The sequence below is a fragment of the Triticum urartu genome, chromosome 2A (assembly GCF_056163025.1).
Source record: "Triticum urartu cultivar PI428250 chromosome 2A, HENAU_Tu73, whole genome shotgun sequence".
Classification (NCBI taxonomy): domain Eukaryota; kingdom Viridiplantae; phylum Streptophyta; class Magnoliopsida; order Poales; family Poaceae; genus Triticum; species Triticum urartu.
In genome coordinates this window covers 232,580,119-232,592,589 of record NC_141874.1, presented here as the reverse complement: position 1 = coordinate 232,592,589, position 12,471 = coordinate 232,580,119, and the positions used below count along the sequence as shown (strand labels likewise).

General features: G+C 46.9%; 1 pseudogene; it reads right to left on the bottom strand.

The window, feature by feature from the left end:
• Positions 1–10,343: 10,343 nt before the first annotated feature.
• LOC147984672 (putative E3 ubiquitin-protein ligase SINA-like 6) lies at positions 10,344–11,204 on the bottom strand (annotated as a pseudogene).
• Between the last annotated feature and the right edge of the window lie 1,267 nt (positions 11,205–12,471).

Sequence of the window (12,471 nt, the reverse complement as noted above, 5' to 3'; positions counted from 1 at the left end):
GTAAGCAAACCGACTCCAAAACGATTTTTAAGGCAATATTTCTCCGTTTTGGAATATCTAGAAAAATAAAAAAATAAGTAGCAGTCCGGGAAGGACACGAGGGTCCCACGAGGGTGGTGGGCGCGCCCTACCCCCCTGGGCGCGCCCCCTACCACATGAGCACCTCGTGTGCCTTCCGGACTCCATTTTCTTGCACGTTACGTATTTTTTTCGGTAAAAATTCATTATATATATTCTCCCGAAGGTTTTGACTCCCGTATCATGCAATTATTCTCTGTTCTTGTTTCGAGCTGTTTTTCTGACAGATCCAGATTATCATGACGTCCCCAAGTGCTTCCAAGGACAAGTTCTTCGAGAAGGTCATCAACCCTTACCTCGCGGAGGTGCCGCGACACCCTCAAAACATTGAGATGCGTGATGGGTTGTTGCACATCTGCGATGTTGAGGGACCAAAGGGAACCGGAAGCGTGGAGACGAGGCTCGAAGCAATGGAGCAACAAGTTTTCAAGTGCCAGGGGATGGTAGAGCGTGGAATCAACGCTAGCCACACAATGCTCACGGAGTTCACTAACAACTACAAGCTGGATGCCAACAACACCGAGGAGGCCATCTTCAAGCTATATGAGAAGATCGAGCACCTCCAAGCCCAAATCTATGACCTGCAAAACCAAAACTGTGAGTATGAATATAGATTCAAAAGAATGAGTTTGGCTGCAGATTCGAGGATTCCGGAGACTCGATCATCCTTCTATGATGGTGAACCTATGCCTTGGAAGATGGATGACAAGCCCGCATCATCAACAACACCTCCACCTTCTTCATCGATAAAGGAGATATAATCACATGGGTATGGGCACTCCCCTCGGCAACTGCCAAGCTTGGGGGAGGTGCCCCGGTATCGTATCACCATCACAATTCCTATCTTTATCGTTTTTCTTAGTTCAATCCTATTAGTAGTATCTTGATTTAGTAGAATAAAGTTTATGGCATGATCTAGTTTTGAGTTTGCTTTATGATTTCTCTATGTAATCGAGTCTGTGAGCTATATATAACAAAGATTAGTGTTGAGTCAAGGGCTTGATTATTTTGCCATGATCTTGGGTGAATAAAATAGAAGAGAAAAAGAATAAAACGAACAAAAAGTACATATTGATCTTATTGAGAGTAATGACTTCACATAGAAAGAGTATGATGATTAAAAGTTGTTGGGAGTTGGCAGACATAGCTCTGGTCATTGTTGCAATTAATAGGAAGTAATAAGGAAAGAGAGGTTTTCACATATAGATATATTATCATTGACATCTTTTATGATTGGGAGCACTCATTAAAATATGACATGCTAAAGAGTTGATGTTGGACAAGGAAGACAACGTAATGAGTTATGTCTTTCTTATATCTGAGATAAAGTATGTTGTCATGGATCCTCTAACTTGTTGAGCTTGCCTTTCCCCCTCATGCTTGCCAAATTCTCAGCACCAAGTAGAAATACTACTTGTGCTTCCAAAATCCCTAAACCAGTTTTGCCATGAGAGTCCACCATATCTACCTATGGATTGAGTAAGATTCTTCAAGTAAGTTGTCATCTATGCAAAGCAGTAAAAATTGCTCTAAATATGTATGATTGATTGGTGTGGGAGAAATAAGCTTTATATGATCTTGTGATGTGGAAGTAATAAAAGCGACGGACTGCATAATAAAGGTTCATATCACAAGGGGCAATATAAAGTGATGTTGTTTCGCATTGAGATTTTATGCATCCAACCATAAAAGCACATGGAAACCTCTGCTTCCCTCTGCGAAGGGCCTATCCTTTATTATTATCTTATACCTTATGCAAGAGTCATGGTGATATTCACCTTTTCTTTTTCATTTTATCCTTTGGCAAGCTCAACATGTTGGAAAGAACATGATATATATATCTAATTGGATGTAGGGGAGCATGAACCATTATTGTTGATATTACCCTTGAGGTAAAAGGTTGTGGGGCAAAACTATAAGCCCCTATCTTTCTCTGTGTCCGATTAAAACTCCGTAACCACAAGTATTGCCGGAGTGTTAGCAATGATGGGAGACTAAATGATAGTTGAGTATGTGGACTTGCTTTTTAGCTCTGACATAGACTCTTTCCGATGTTATGATAAATTGCAATTGCTTCAATGACTGAGATTATAGTTTGTCGGAGTCCAATAAGGTTTATGATTTATACTATTGCATTGTGAATAGATCATCCCTTGAACCTAAGTTGATACGTCCATTTTGCATCATGCTTTTATATTGATATTTATTGCATTATGGACTGTTATTTCACTTTATGTCACAATACTTATGGATATTCTCTCTTATTTTACAACGTTTACATAAGGAGGGAGAATGCCGGTAGCTGGAATTCTGGGCTGGAAAAGGAGCAAATATTAGAGACCTATTCCGCGCAACTCCAAAAGTCCTGAAACTCCACGGAACATCTTAAAATAAATAAAGAAAAATCATCGCCAAAGATGAAGGCCAGGGGGCCCACACCCTGCTCACGAGGGTGGGGGGCGCGCCCCCTACCTCGTGGCCCCCTGGTGGCTCTCCGACGTCCATCTTCTCCTATATGAAGTCTCTCGATGAGAATAAAATCAGAAGGAACTTTTCGGGACGAGACTCCGCCGCCACGAGGCGGAACCTTGGTGGAACAAATCTAGAGCTCCGGCAGAGCTGTCCTGCCGAGGATACTTCCCTCCGGGAGGGAGAAATCATCACCATCGTCATCACCAACTCTCCTCTCATTGGGAGAGGGCAATCTCCATCAACATCTTCACCAGCACCATCTCATCTCTAAACCCTAGTTCATCTCTTGTATCCAATTCTTGTCTCAAAGTCCGGGATTGGTGCTAGTAGGTTGCTAGTAGTGTTGATTACTCCTTGTAGTTGATGCTAGCTGGTTTATTTGGTGGAAGATCATATGTTCAGATCCTATATGCATATTATTACCCCTCTGATTATGAACGTGAATATGCTTTGTGAGTAATTACGTTTTTTCCTGAGGACAAGGGAGAAGTCTTGCTATTAGTAGTCATGTGAATTTCGTATTCGTTTGATATTTTGATAAGATGTATGTTGTCTAGCCTCTAGTGGTGTTATGTGAACGTCGACTACATAACACTTCACCATTATTTGGGCCTAGAGGAAGGAATTGGGAAGTAATAAGTAGATGATGGGTTGCTAGAGTGACAGAAGCTTAAACCCTAGTTTATGTGTTGCTTCGTAAGGGGCTGATTTGGATCCACATGTTTCATGCTATGGTTAGGTTTACCTTAATACTTTTGTTGTAGTTGCGGATGCTTGCAATAGAGGTTAATATAAGTGGGATGCTTGTTCAAGTAAGAACAGCACCCAAGCACCGGTCCACCCACATATCAAATTATCAAAGTATCGATAATTCCCATGTGTCCTCGGGAGCGCTTTTCCTATTATAAGAGTGTTCCGGCTTGTCCTTTGCTACAAAAAGGATTGGGCCACCTTGCTGCACTTTATTTACTTTTGCTACTTGTTGCTTGTTACAATTTATCTTATCACAAAACTATTTGTTACCACTTATTTCAGTACTTGCAGAGAATACCTTGCTGAAAACCGCTTATCATTTCCTTCTGCTCCTCGTTGGGTTCGACACTCTTACTTATCGAAAGGACTAAGATAGATCCCCTATACTTGTGGGTCATCATCCCCTTCCTAGGCCTCTTTGTCGTCCACCGCCGTGGTGCTCTCCGTGCGGCATGGTCAACGTGGTCAAGGAACGACTTCCATCGAAAGAGTACTATACGTGGAGAGGCTGACAGCTGGGTCCACGGCCAGAGCACAGTTTTTTTGTGATTTGCCAAGTAAGTCGCTTTGTCAGGCCTGTTGGGCTGCAAATCTTTCAAGACGAGGAGAGCTTTCATTCGGCTGGCCGAGAAAATGGCCCATCAGTAATGAGAAATGGGTTGTACATTTTTAAAACACATCAAACCGGCAATTAGTTTCAAATATCTTTATTTTCATTTCAAGATTTTAAATTACATTAATTTTTATGCATGGAGAATTTGTTGGGTTTTATATTGATATACATTTATTTTTAAAATCAGTTTGAATGTGAGTCAAAATTTCGGGATTAAAAACAGTTCGGACCGCACCGAAATATGCAAAATTTCATATAATTTTTTAACCATTGCCACAATATGGGCTGTAATGCTAACAAAAAGAATATGGGCTCCAAAAAAAACCTTAAGAATTAGCAAATGGGCTGTAAATTATTAGAAATAATGGCAGATGGGCTGTATGCTGTTTTCCACAGATTTGAGGCTTTTCTAAAAAAAGATTGATGCACAAGCACTGACTGTTGGATGTCCATCCAACGGCCGTCGTGCTTCTTCAATCTCTGCTCTTCCTGCTCCAGCCGCTCAAACAAGCGCCGGCGGGACTGCCTGCTCCCTCCTCCTCGCGGCCGGTTGTGCTGCCGCGCAGGGCTCGCCGCCCGACCGTACTCCCATTTCTGGCATAGCCATCCCTCTACTCACCCACACCTGCTGTTATTCTTCGGCGACGGCAGATGAACCAGTAAACCCTAGTACAGTCGTACTCCCCTCCACATGGGAAACAACTGTCGAGTCTTCCCTGCCTCAGTGTCGTCCCCTTCCTAGGCCTCGCCGCCGGCCACCGCCCTGGTGCTCTCGGTGCGGTGTGGTCAACGTAGTCAAGGAATGACTTCCATCGGACGTGGATTGTACGTGGAGAGGCTGACAGCTGGGTCCACGACCGCAGCAAGGAAGTGCCTCCTTATTACGCGGAAAATAATGATTCCTCCACCTGACAGCTGGGAGCCACCGGATGGGCCATTGTATTTTGCGAAAAAAATGTTTCCCCCTGACTGCTGGGACCCACCAGCTACATCTTCGCACGCAAGGAAGTGCGTCCGGGCAAAAAAAATGATTCGCCCCCTGACTGCTGGGACCCACCAGCTACATCTTTGCAGGCAAGGAAGTGCCTGAAAGTCGGGACCCACCTGGTCGAAGCGTATGTAGCGTTGTCATTCTGGTCGCGAATGTGTACGTACATACTGGTCGATGTAGAGGCGCGTACGTGTCGTAGTAGAGGCGCACACGTAGCATGTACACGTACGTACAGCGGCCAGGGTGCAAGAAAGAAAATACGGCCACATATGTGTACATACGGGCGGGGTCTCGAACGCCTACTCACGCATACGTACGGCCCGGGTTCGTGTACATTGCTGGGTCGGAACGGAGAAACAGCGTCGTCGTCGTGTTCATGGGGAGGCAACGGAATGCGTCGTGTTCATGGGGAGGCAACGGAACGCGTGGGAGCCAACCGGCTGGGTCGGAATGGAATGCGTGGTCGTGTTCATCAGGAGGGCTTGGACGGAACAGGCGATGGAAACGAGGCCTGGCGTACCGCACAACGGAGGAAACGGACCTCCTACGTTCGGAATGGGGTCCTGTTGATCGAGAGGGGTTTGGCGTACCGCAAAATGGAGGAAACGGAGCTCCTACAGTCGAAACGGGGGTCCTGTTGATCGGGAGGGGTGTGGCGTACCGCAAAACGGACGAAACGGACTTGTGTTGGAGCGCTACGGTCGAAACGGGGGTCCTGTTCATCGGGAGGGGTGTGGCGTACCGCAAAACGGGACTCCACGGGATAATGTTCATCTCCACCGTCGACCCCCTCCAGCCTCCACGAGCTACTGTTCATCCACCGTCGACCTCCTCCAGCCTCCACCTGCGACTGTTCATCCATGGGCTCCTGTTCATCCAGCCTCCATCGCGCGCTACTCCACCGGCTACTGTTCAACCAGCCCTCTCCACGGGCTCCTGTTCAACCACCCCTCCACGGGCTACTGTTCATCCTGCCCTCCACCGTCTATTGTTCATCCTGCCCTCCACGGGGTGGTCCTGTTCATCCAGCCCTCCACGGGGTCCTGTTCATCCAGCCCCAACCAGCTCGATTGATCGGGGTCCTGTTCATCCAGAGGGAACACCACGGGGTCCTGTTCATCCACCCCCACCAGGAAATGTTCATCCAACCCCCCCCCACCCCCGCAATGCTCACTGTTCATCCAAAGGCAGCATCGATCGGCTTCAGTTAGCAGCAGTAGCGAAGGAATCGCTCGATCGGGTTCAGTTAACAGCCATCGATCAATCGCTCGGGTTCAGTAACGCGTAGCCTGCAGTGCAATCGCTCGGGTTCAGTTAGAGCCCAACGCCTCGCTTGGGTTCAGTTAGAGCCAACGCCTCGCACACATGCGCGTACGTGTACGAGAAAAACACGCATCGCCCGGCCCCCAACCTCCCACCGTAACCAGGAACTCCCCGAAATTTTCCTCGCCCTCGCTTCTACCACGGTTTTTTCCGTCATGGACGGCCCAAAGAATGTCATGCAGCTGCGTTTCCGGCCCAGCTAGGACGAAAAGCCCATTTTCTGTCATGATTTTTTGTCATGGAAGTAGGAGCCCACCACATCTATGATGATACCGGGTTTTGTCACAATTATCGTCATAGAAGTGTCATATGTATGACAGAAAAAAATTTCGTTCGGCCCAAAATGTCACAGATGTGTCTTTTTTTTGTAGTATGCCCTGTTAAATTTTGGAATTATTCCGGGTTCGTTTGGCCTTTTTATACATTAATTGAGTTTCTAGTCATTTAATGTGCATAATTCAAATTTGAACTACAAGCACATGCTCCCATGCACCAAAGTTGGTTGCCAAATCACATGTGTGTCCTCGAGTGAATTTCTAGTTCCCATGCAACAAATGGGAATGAAATTCAAACACCTCGGCAGCGTGGCTCAGCTAAGAACATTGAGAAACTTGGTTTTAAAATTCTTGTAAATCCAAAACACGCCTGAAAATCATGAAACTTGGCATGGTGTCATGTCATGGTACTACCATGCCGTGGTAAAAAATGGTCAAATAGGAACAAATTTTGGTATAAGCTTCTTGCAAACCGAAGCTTCTCTCAAGAAGGCTCGTGGTTCTGAGAGGGAACGTGTCACCTTTGAGTGTGAAACAATATACGCTGCCCCCCTTGAGTTTCTTTATAGAGGCAACATAGAACTACATGAGTGCCCTATTAAATTTTGGAATTATACCGGGTTCGTTTGGCCTTTTTTATACATTAATTGATTTTCTGCTAATTTTATGTGCATAATTCAAATTTAAACTACAAGCACATGCTCCCGTGCACCAAAGTTGGTTGAAAAATCACATGTGTGTCCTCAGGTGAATTTCTAGGTCTCGTGCAAGAAATGGGAATGAAATTCAAACATCTGGGCATCGTGGCTCAGCCGAGAACATTGAGAAACTTGGTTTTAAAATTCTTGTAAATCCAAAACACGCCAGAAAATCATGAAACTTGGCATAGTGTCATGTCATGGCACTACCATGTTGTGGTAAAAAAGTTGGCCGAATAGGAACAAGTTTTGGTATAAGCTTCTTGCAAACCAGAGCTTCTCTCAAGAAGGTTCGTGGTTCTGAGAGGGAACGTATCATCTTTGTGTGCATAATTCAAATTTGAAATACAAGCACATGCTCCAGTGCACCAAAGCTGGTTGAAAAATCACATGTGTGTCCTCGGGTAAATTTCTAGGTCCCATGCAAGAAATGGGAAGAAATTCAAACATTCGGGCGTCGTGGCTCGGCTAGAAACATTGAGAAACTTGGTTTTTTAATTCCTGTAAATCCAAAACACGCATGAAAATCATGAAACTTGGCTTGGTGTCATGACATGACACCAACATGCTGTGGTAATTTTGCTGTCCGATTTGCAAAGGCGCACACATTAACAATCAACAAAGTCATTTTGGAACAAGTGCTGTCGTGTTACAATCAGAAACACAAGTATTATTGAAACCATGGGCGTTCTATTTACCATCTACGTGCTGCCACGCGTCCCCTTTTTTTATTAGCTAGGAGGCGCCTTGCAGGGTGGCTATTTGAGTACGGGAGGCGTGCGATCAGACCCCTGCGCGTGCTTATCGGGAGGAGAGCCCTTTGACCTCCATCTGTCGTCCACCTCTCTCCCAAGGTCTCCATTAATGGCGCCCGAGCCTTTGTTTAATGGCGTCGCTATGTCTCACTTGACTGAGATTTAAGACTGAGATTTAAGAGAGAAAAAAATCTAAAAAGAAAATTCTGCACGGATGTTGATGTAAGATCCGACAGACCTATATAGCATCTACTGCAACTTATAGAAAGACTGATGAATATATATAAGGACGACGAGAGTGGATAATAATTGTCTTACATAATTAGGAAGATAATAAAAAAGCCACATGCGTCTACGCTCGAAATACACAAGGGCAAAAGAAGAAGGAAGACTCATACAACGACCTGGCTCGCTGATCTCTACTTTCTTTATGCGTTGCAGGTTGCGGAGACTAGTTCTCGCGGCGAGCGGCAATGATCTCTTTCATCAGTTTCATGTCCTTAATACGCTACTTGGCAGCATCCCTGGATTCCTCCATCAGCTTGTTGCGCTCGTTGCGGAGCATGGCATTCTCGTCCATAAGTTTCTTGACGATGACGCCCGTGCTCTGCAACAAGGCAGCGGTCTCCTTTGCCTGCTTCGCCCTTCCGGCGATCTTTGCCCTCAGCAGGTCGCGGTCGGCCTGGATCTTCGCATTGCCTTCCCCTAGTTGCCGGATGACACTGGTAGCCTCGTCCCGCAACCTCGCCCAGCCGGAGATCTAATCCCGCTGGCTATGGACGATCGCATGCATGCACTTGTAAGAGTCCTCGCCTGCCCGCGAGAAATTTTCCCAGGCCACCGCGGCGTGGCGGGACCTCCGTGCTGCTTCGGTGGCACGGCGGGACATCTCTGCTGCTTCCGTGGCATGGCAGGAGCAATCTACTACATCGATGGCATGACGGGATCTCCGTGCTGCTTCGGCGGTGCGATGGGACCTCTGTGCTGCTACTGCTACGTGGTTGGACATGTCGGCTGCTTTCACGGCGAGGTGGGACATCTGTCGTGCTTCCTCTTCCATGCTCGCCTCTCCCTGGTGGAAATCTCTCGACGAAGGGAACGATGCTAAATGAGTTGATTGTTTTTTGTGGATGAGGAGTTGAGGAGGAATGTGTAGTCATCTTGGCATAGTAGTATTTATAACCGAGTACTACTAATACGCCCCTAAGTGGGAAACCGTTTAGGTTGTGATCGGTGTGAACATGTTTGCACTCAAATATAATGTGGTAGTAGTAATTTGGAATGTGACGAGACGCAAGGTCAAAATTTATTGACGGTTCTAGTTTCGAAGTGCTGCACTATTCCCGGATGGCGTAACATGGGCATGTGTTCTCGGCCGTGGTGTAGCATATGCCATGGTACTTCTTTTTCTACTGCTGTGTACGTGCAATAACTGACACCGTCGGATACATATCTTACGGTTATTGGGGTGTTCGACAAGAATAGCCTCATGGCGAGCTATAGACTAGTCTTTTTTTCACACGATTACATCGACACATATCATCTCCCTCCCTCTTTACCACGCACACACCTATATCTCGGGACTTCTCACATGCACCATCTCTAGCTCCCTAGGTCGATGCCACCCAAATACACTTGTACTCTGAGTTTAGCCCTCTGTCCCGAATTACTTGTCGCGGGTATGGATGTATCTAGATGTATTTTAGTTCTAGATACATTCATTTCTGCGACGAGTAATTTGCGACGGGTAATTTTGGAGTACGTTATACAGGAAGCGAAGAGGTGCACGCATGCACTCGTCCTTTCTCACACACGCATCTATAGCTAAGAATCGTAGTGTTCTCAACCATTTGATTGGCTCTATCATAGGTTTCACGTTGCTCCTTGGCCTTGAGATTGAGAAGTTTAAAATGCGGAGGCTAAGATGGAGGCGCGATGTTTTGGTTAATGTGCGGGTTGCACACGGCACCAACACGACACAAGCTTCGTCTGCCTGGTGCGCAGTCGGGTGGGTTGTCCAAGTATAGACACAACCAAGCCCTCCTTGGTATCTGCACCTCGACTTATTATGCATAGAGAAATTAGGATCAGAGGGAGTACTACTAGTAGTACTATTTGATGTGTCGCGTAAACTCGCATAAGTATGCAACACTTCTTGAACAAACAAGCACATAAGCTATTGTTATACTTCTTACCCAAAGGATCTTTATATCCAACAGACACAAAATATCCATTCAACTGTTGGAAATTACTTTAACTGCTGATCTGATGTCGAAGTAATAGTTGCATCGCCATCAAAACCCACCATCTCTTAAGCTAAAGTAGACCGAGCTAACCCCTATATTAGCATATTACTAAGATAAACAGAAGGCACTGTAGAATCATTTAGGACGTGAGATTGTCAATCTAAATGTGGTGGGACACCAGCTTAGCCCCGGCCAATAGCTTGGGCGGAACTGTGAAGAAGGTCAGCTCCTGCACGGTGATGTCGTCGGGATCCTTGCTGCTTGTCACTTCCATTTCCACCTTGATGGTGTCGGTCCTGCCTTTGGGCTCCCCCGGCGGGCCGTTCACCCACAGCTTGGCCACGTAGTGCGGCAGTGGGGACGCCCCCGCTCTGATGCAGATGACCGACACGGCGATAGGTGCGCCGATGTCGAGCATGCAGCCGACCAAAAAAACGTGCGGCTGTCCTCCTCCCTGAACAGCAAGAGTCGTGGCTCCGACAGTGTCACTTGCAGTTGGAGCACCTTGCCGTACTGGATCCTATTCATGGGCATGCGATGCACGGTGCTCATGTGGTGGGAGAGTGCCGGTGGCGGGCCTTCGTAGCCACAGACGGGCACGGGGCATTTGCAGGACGCGAGCGGACACACGCTCCGGTGATCGGCGAGCTAGTGGTAAGTGACGTAGAGCCCACACCCTTCGTGAGGGAACTCCACCCTCACCGAGGAGAGGACGGCATCCACCACCATATTCCGCACGTCGAGGCCGCCATCGTGCTCACACTTTTGGCACTGTCGCTGGTTCTCGGGGTGCTCCACGCGGCAGTCCGCGCAGGCCAGGTGCCCTCCCTTACACTGCACATATCAATCGAACGACACATCAATCAAGAAACCTGCACCTTGCACGATCAGCCGAACGGACGAGGTGTATTCGAACCTCATACACTGGAGGCTTCAAGGGGCGGAGGCACAAGGGGCAGTGCAGCAAGCTGAGGTCCATCGACACCATAGGGAGCTCCATCGTCGAGTCCTATTCCGTCTGCATGATCTCGCCCTCCTCGTGCACAACCATCTCTCACTTTATTAGGGCCGGGGCATTACAAAGCTTTACCGTCACATATTCATACTACTTCAAGGTGCATTAAATCAACACATGCAAGTATCAAAAGGAGAATCACGGCATGCATCAGTAAACGCAAATTATTGAAATATATCGAATGCAGTGCTTTGATGTGTCGCGTCAACTCGTACAAGACCGAGAAGTTACTTCAACGCCCTCTCCCTCACGGACTGAGCTTCGGTGGCTGCACCTGCCTTTGGTTGCATGACAGGTGGGCCACCCGCCAGTTGGGCCCACCTGTCATGCACACATAGGCAGGAGCAGTAAGTCAATGAAGCTGCATCCCTCCCTCGCTCGTGAGCGTGGTGGCTAGCAGGACTAGGAGAAGCTTTCGTTCGCTACACGCTCTCCCTCCCGCACGCGGTGGACATGCAGCAGTTCAATCGGTGTCAGATGGACAGAAGCATACTGTAATACTCCTCCACTATAGTAGTACTCCATCATTGTTCGACTTCCCGAAGAGGCGAAGAGCCAAGCGCAGCCCGGACGCTCATGTGGCAGTTTCATGTGTAGAGTAATCTAGGATAGCGTGTACCGTGCCTATAAGCTTAAAATCGTTAGGGTCGGCTCCATGCTTTTTTGATTAAAATAATCTTATGGCCCTACCTGTCATCCTGGTGATTGTAGTTTGCACGCTCATCTGGTCAAGACAGGAATATATATTTTAATTTGTGGTGGGGTAAATGTTAGTGGTTGCAGCAAATGGAGTATTCTACACTGCGGGTCTTTCAGCCAAGTTTAGAGACAACCATGTGGGGCCAGTGCTATGATGTGTCATGCAACTCGTACAACAAGGAGAAGCTTGATTTTAATACTACATGCCTTCTCCCTAGCCCATGCGCATGGTGGCTCGCAGACGAGGACAAGCTTTTTCTTATACTAATACTACACCAAGCTATCCAACTAGTTGTGTATCACTACTCAGTTTTGCCATTAGAAGTTACAACTACTAAAAAATGCCAGCAGTCCGTGAGATGCCTGCTCAAAAATGAAATTATATATCTCAAAAATGCCATCATTAAGTTAGATCTTTGCTCAGAAATGCCATTAGACAATGTGATTTTCACGTCAAACCCGTTGACCATGTTACATGATAAAAATAAGCCGATTATCACAATGATAAGTGTGGCCCCGCTTGTCAGGAGTAACCAAGCGAAAAATTTTATAG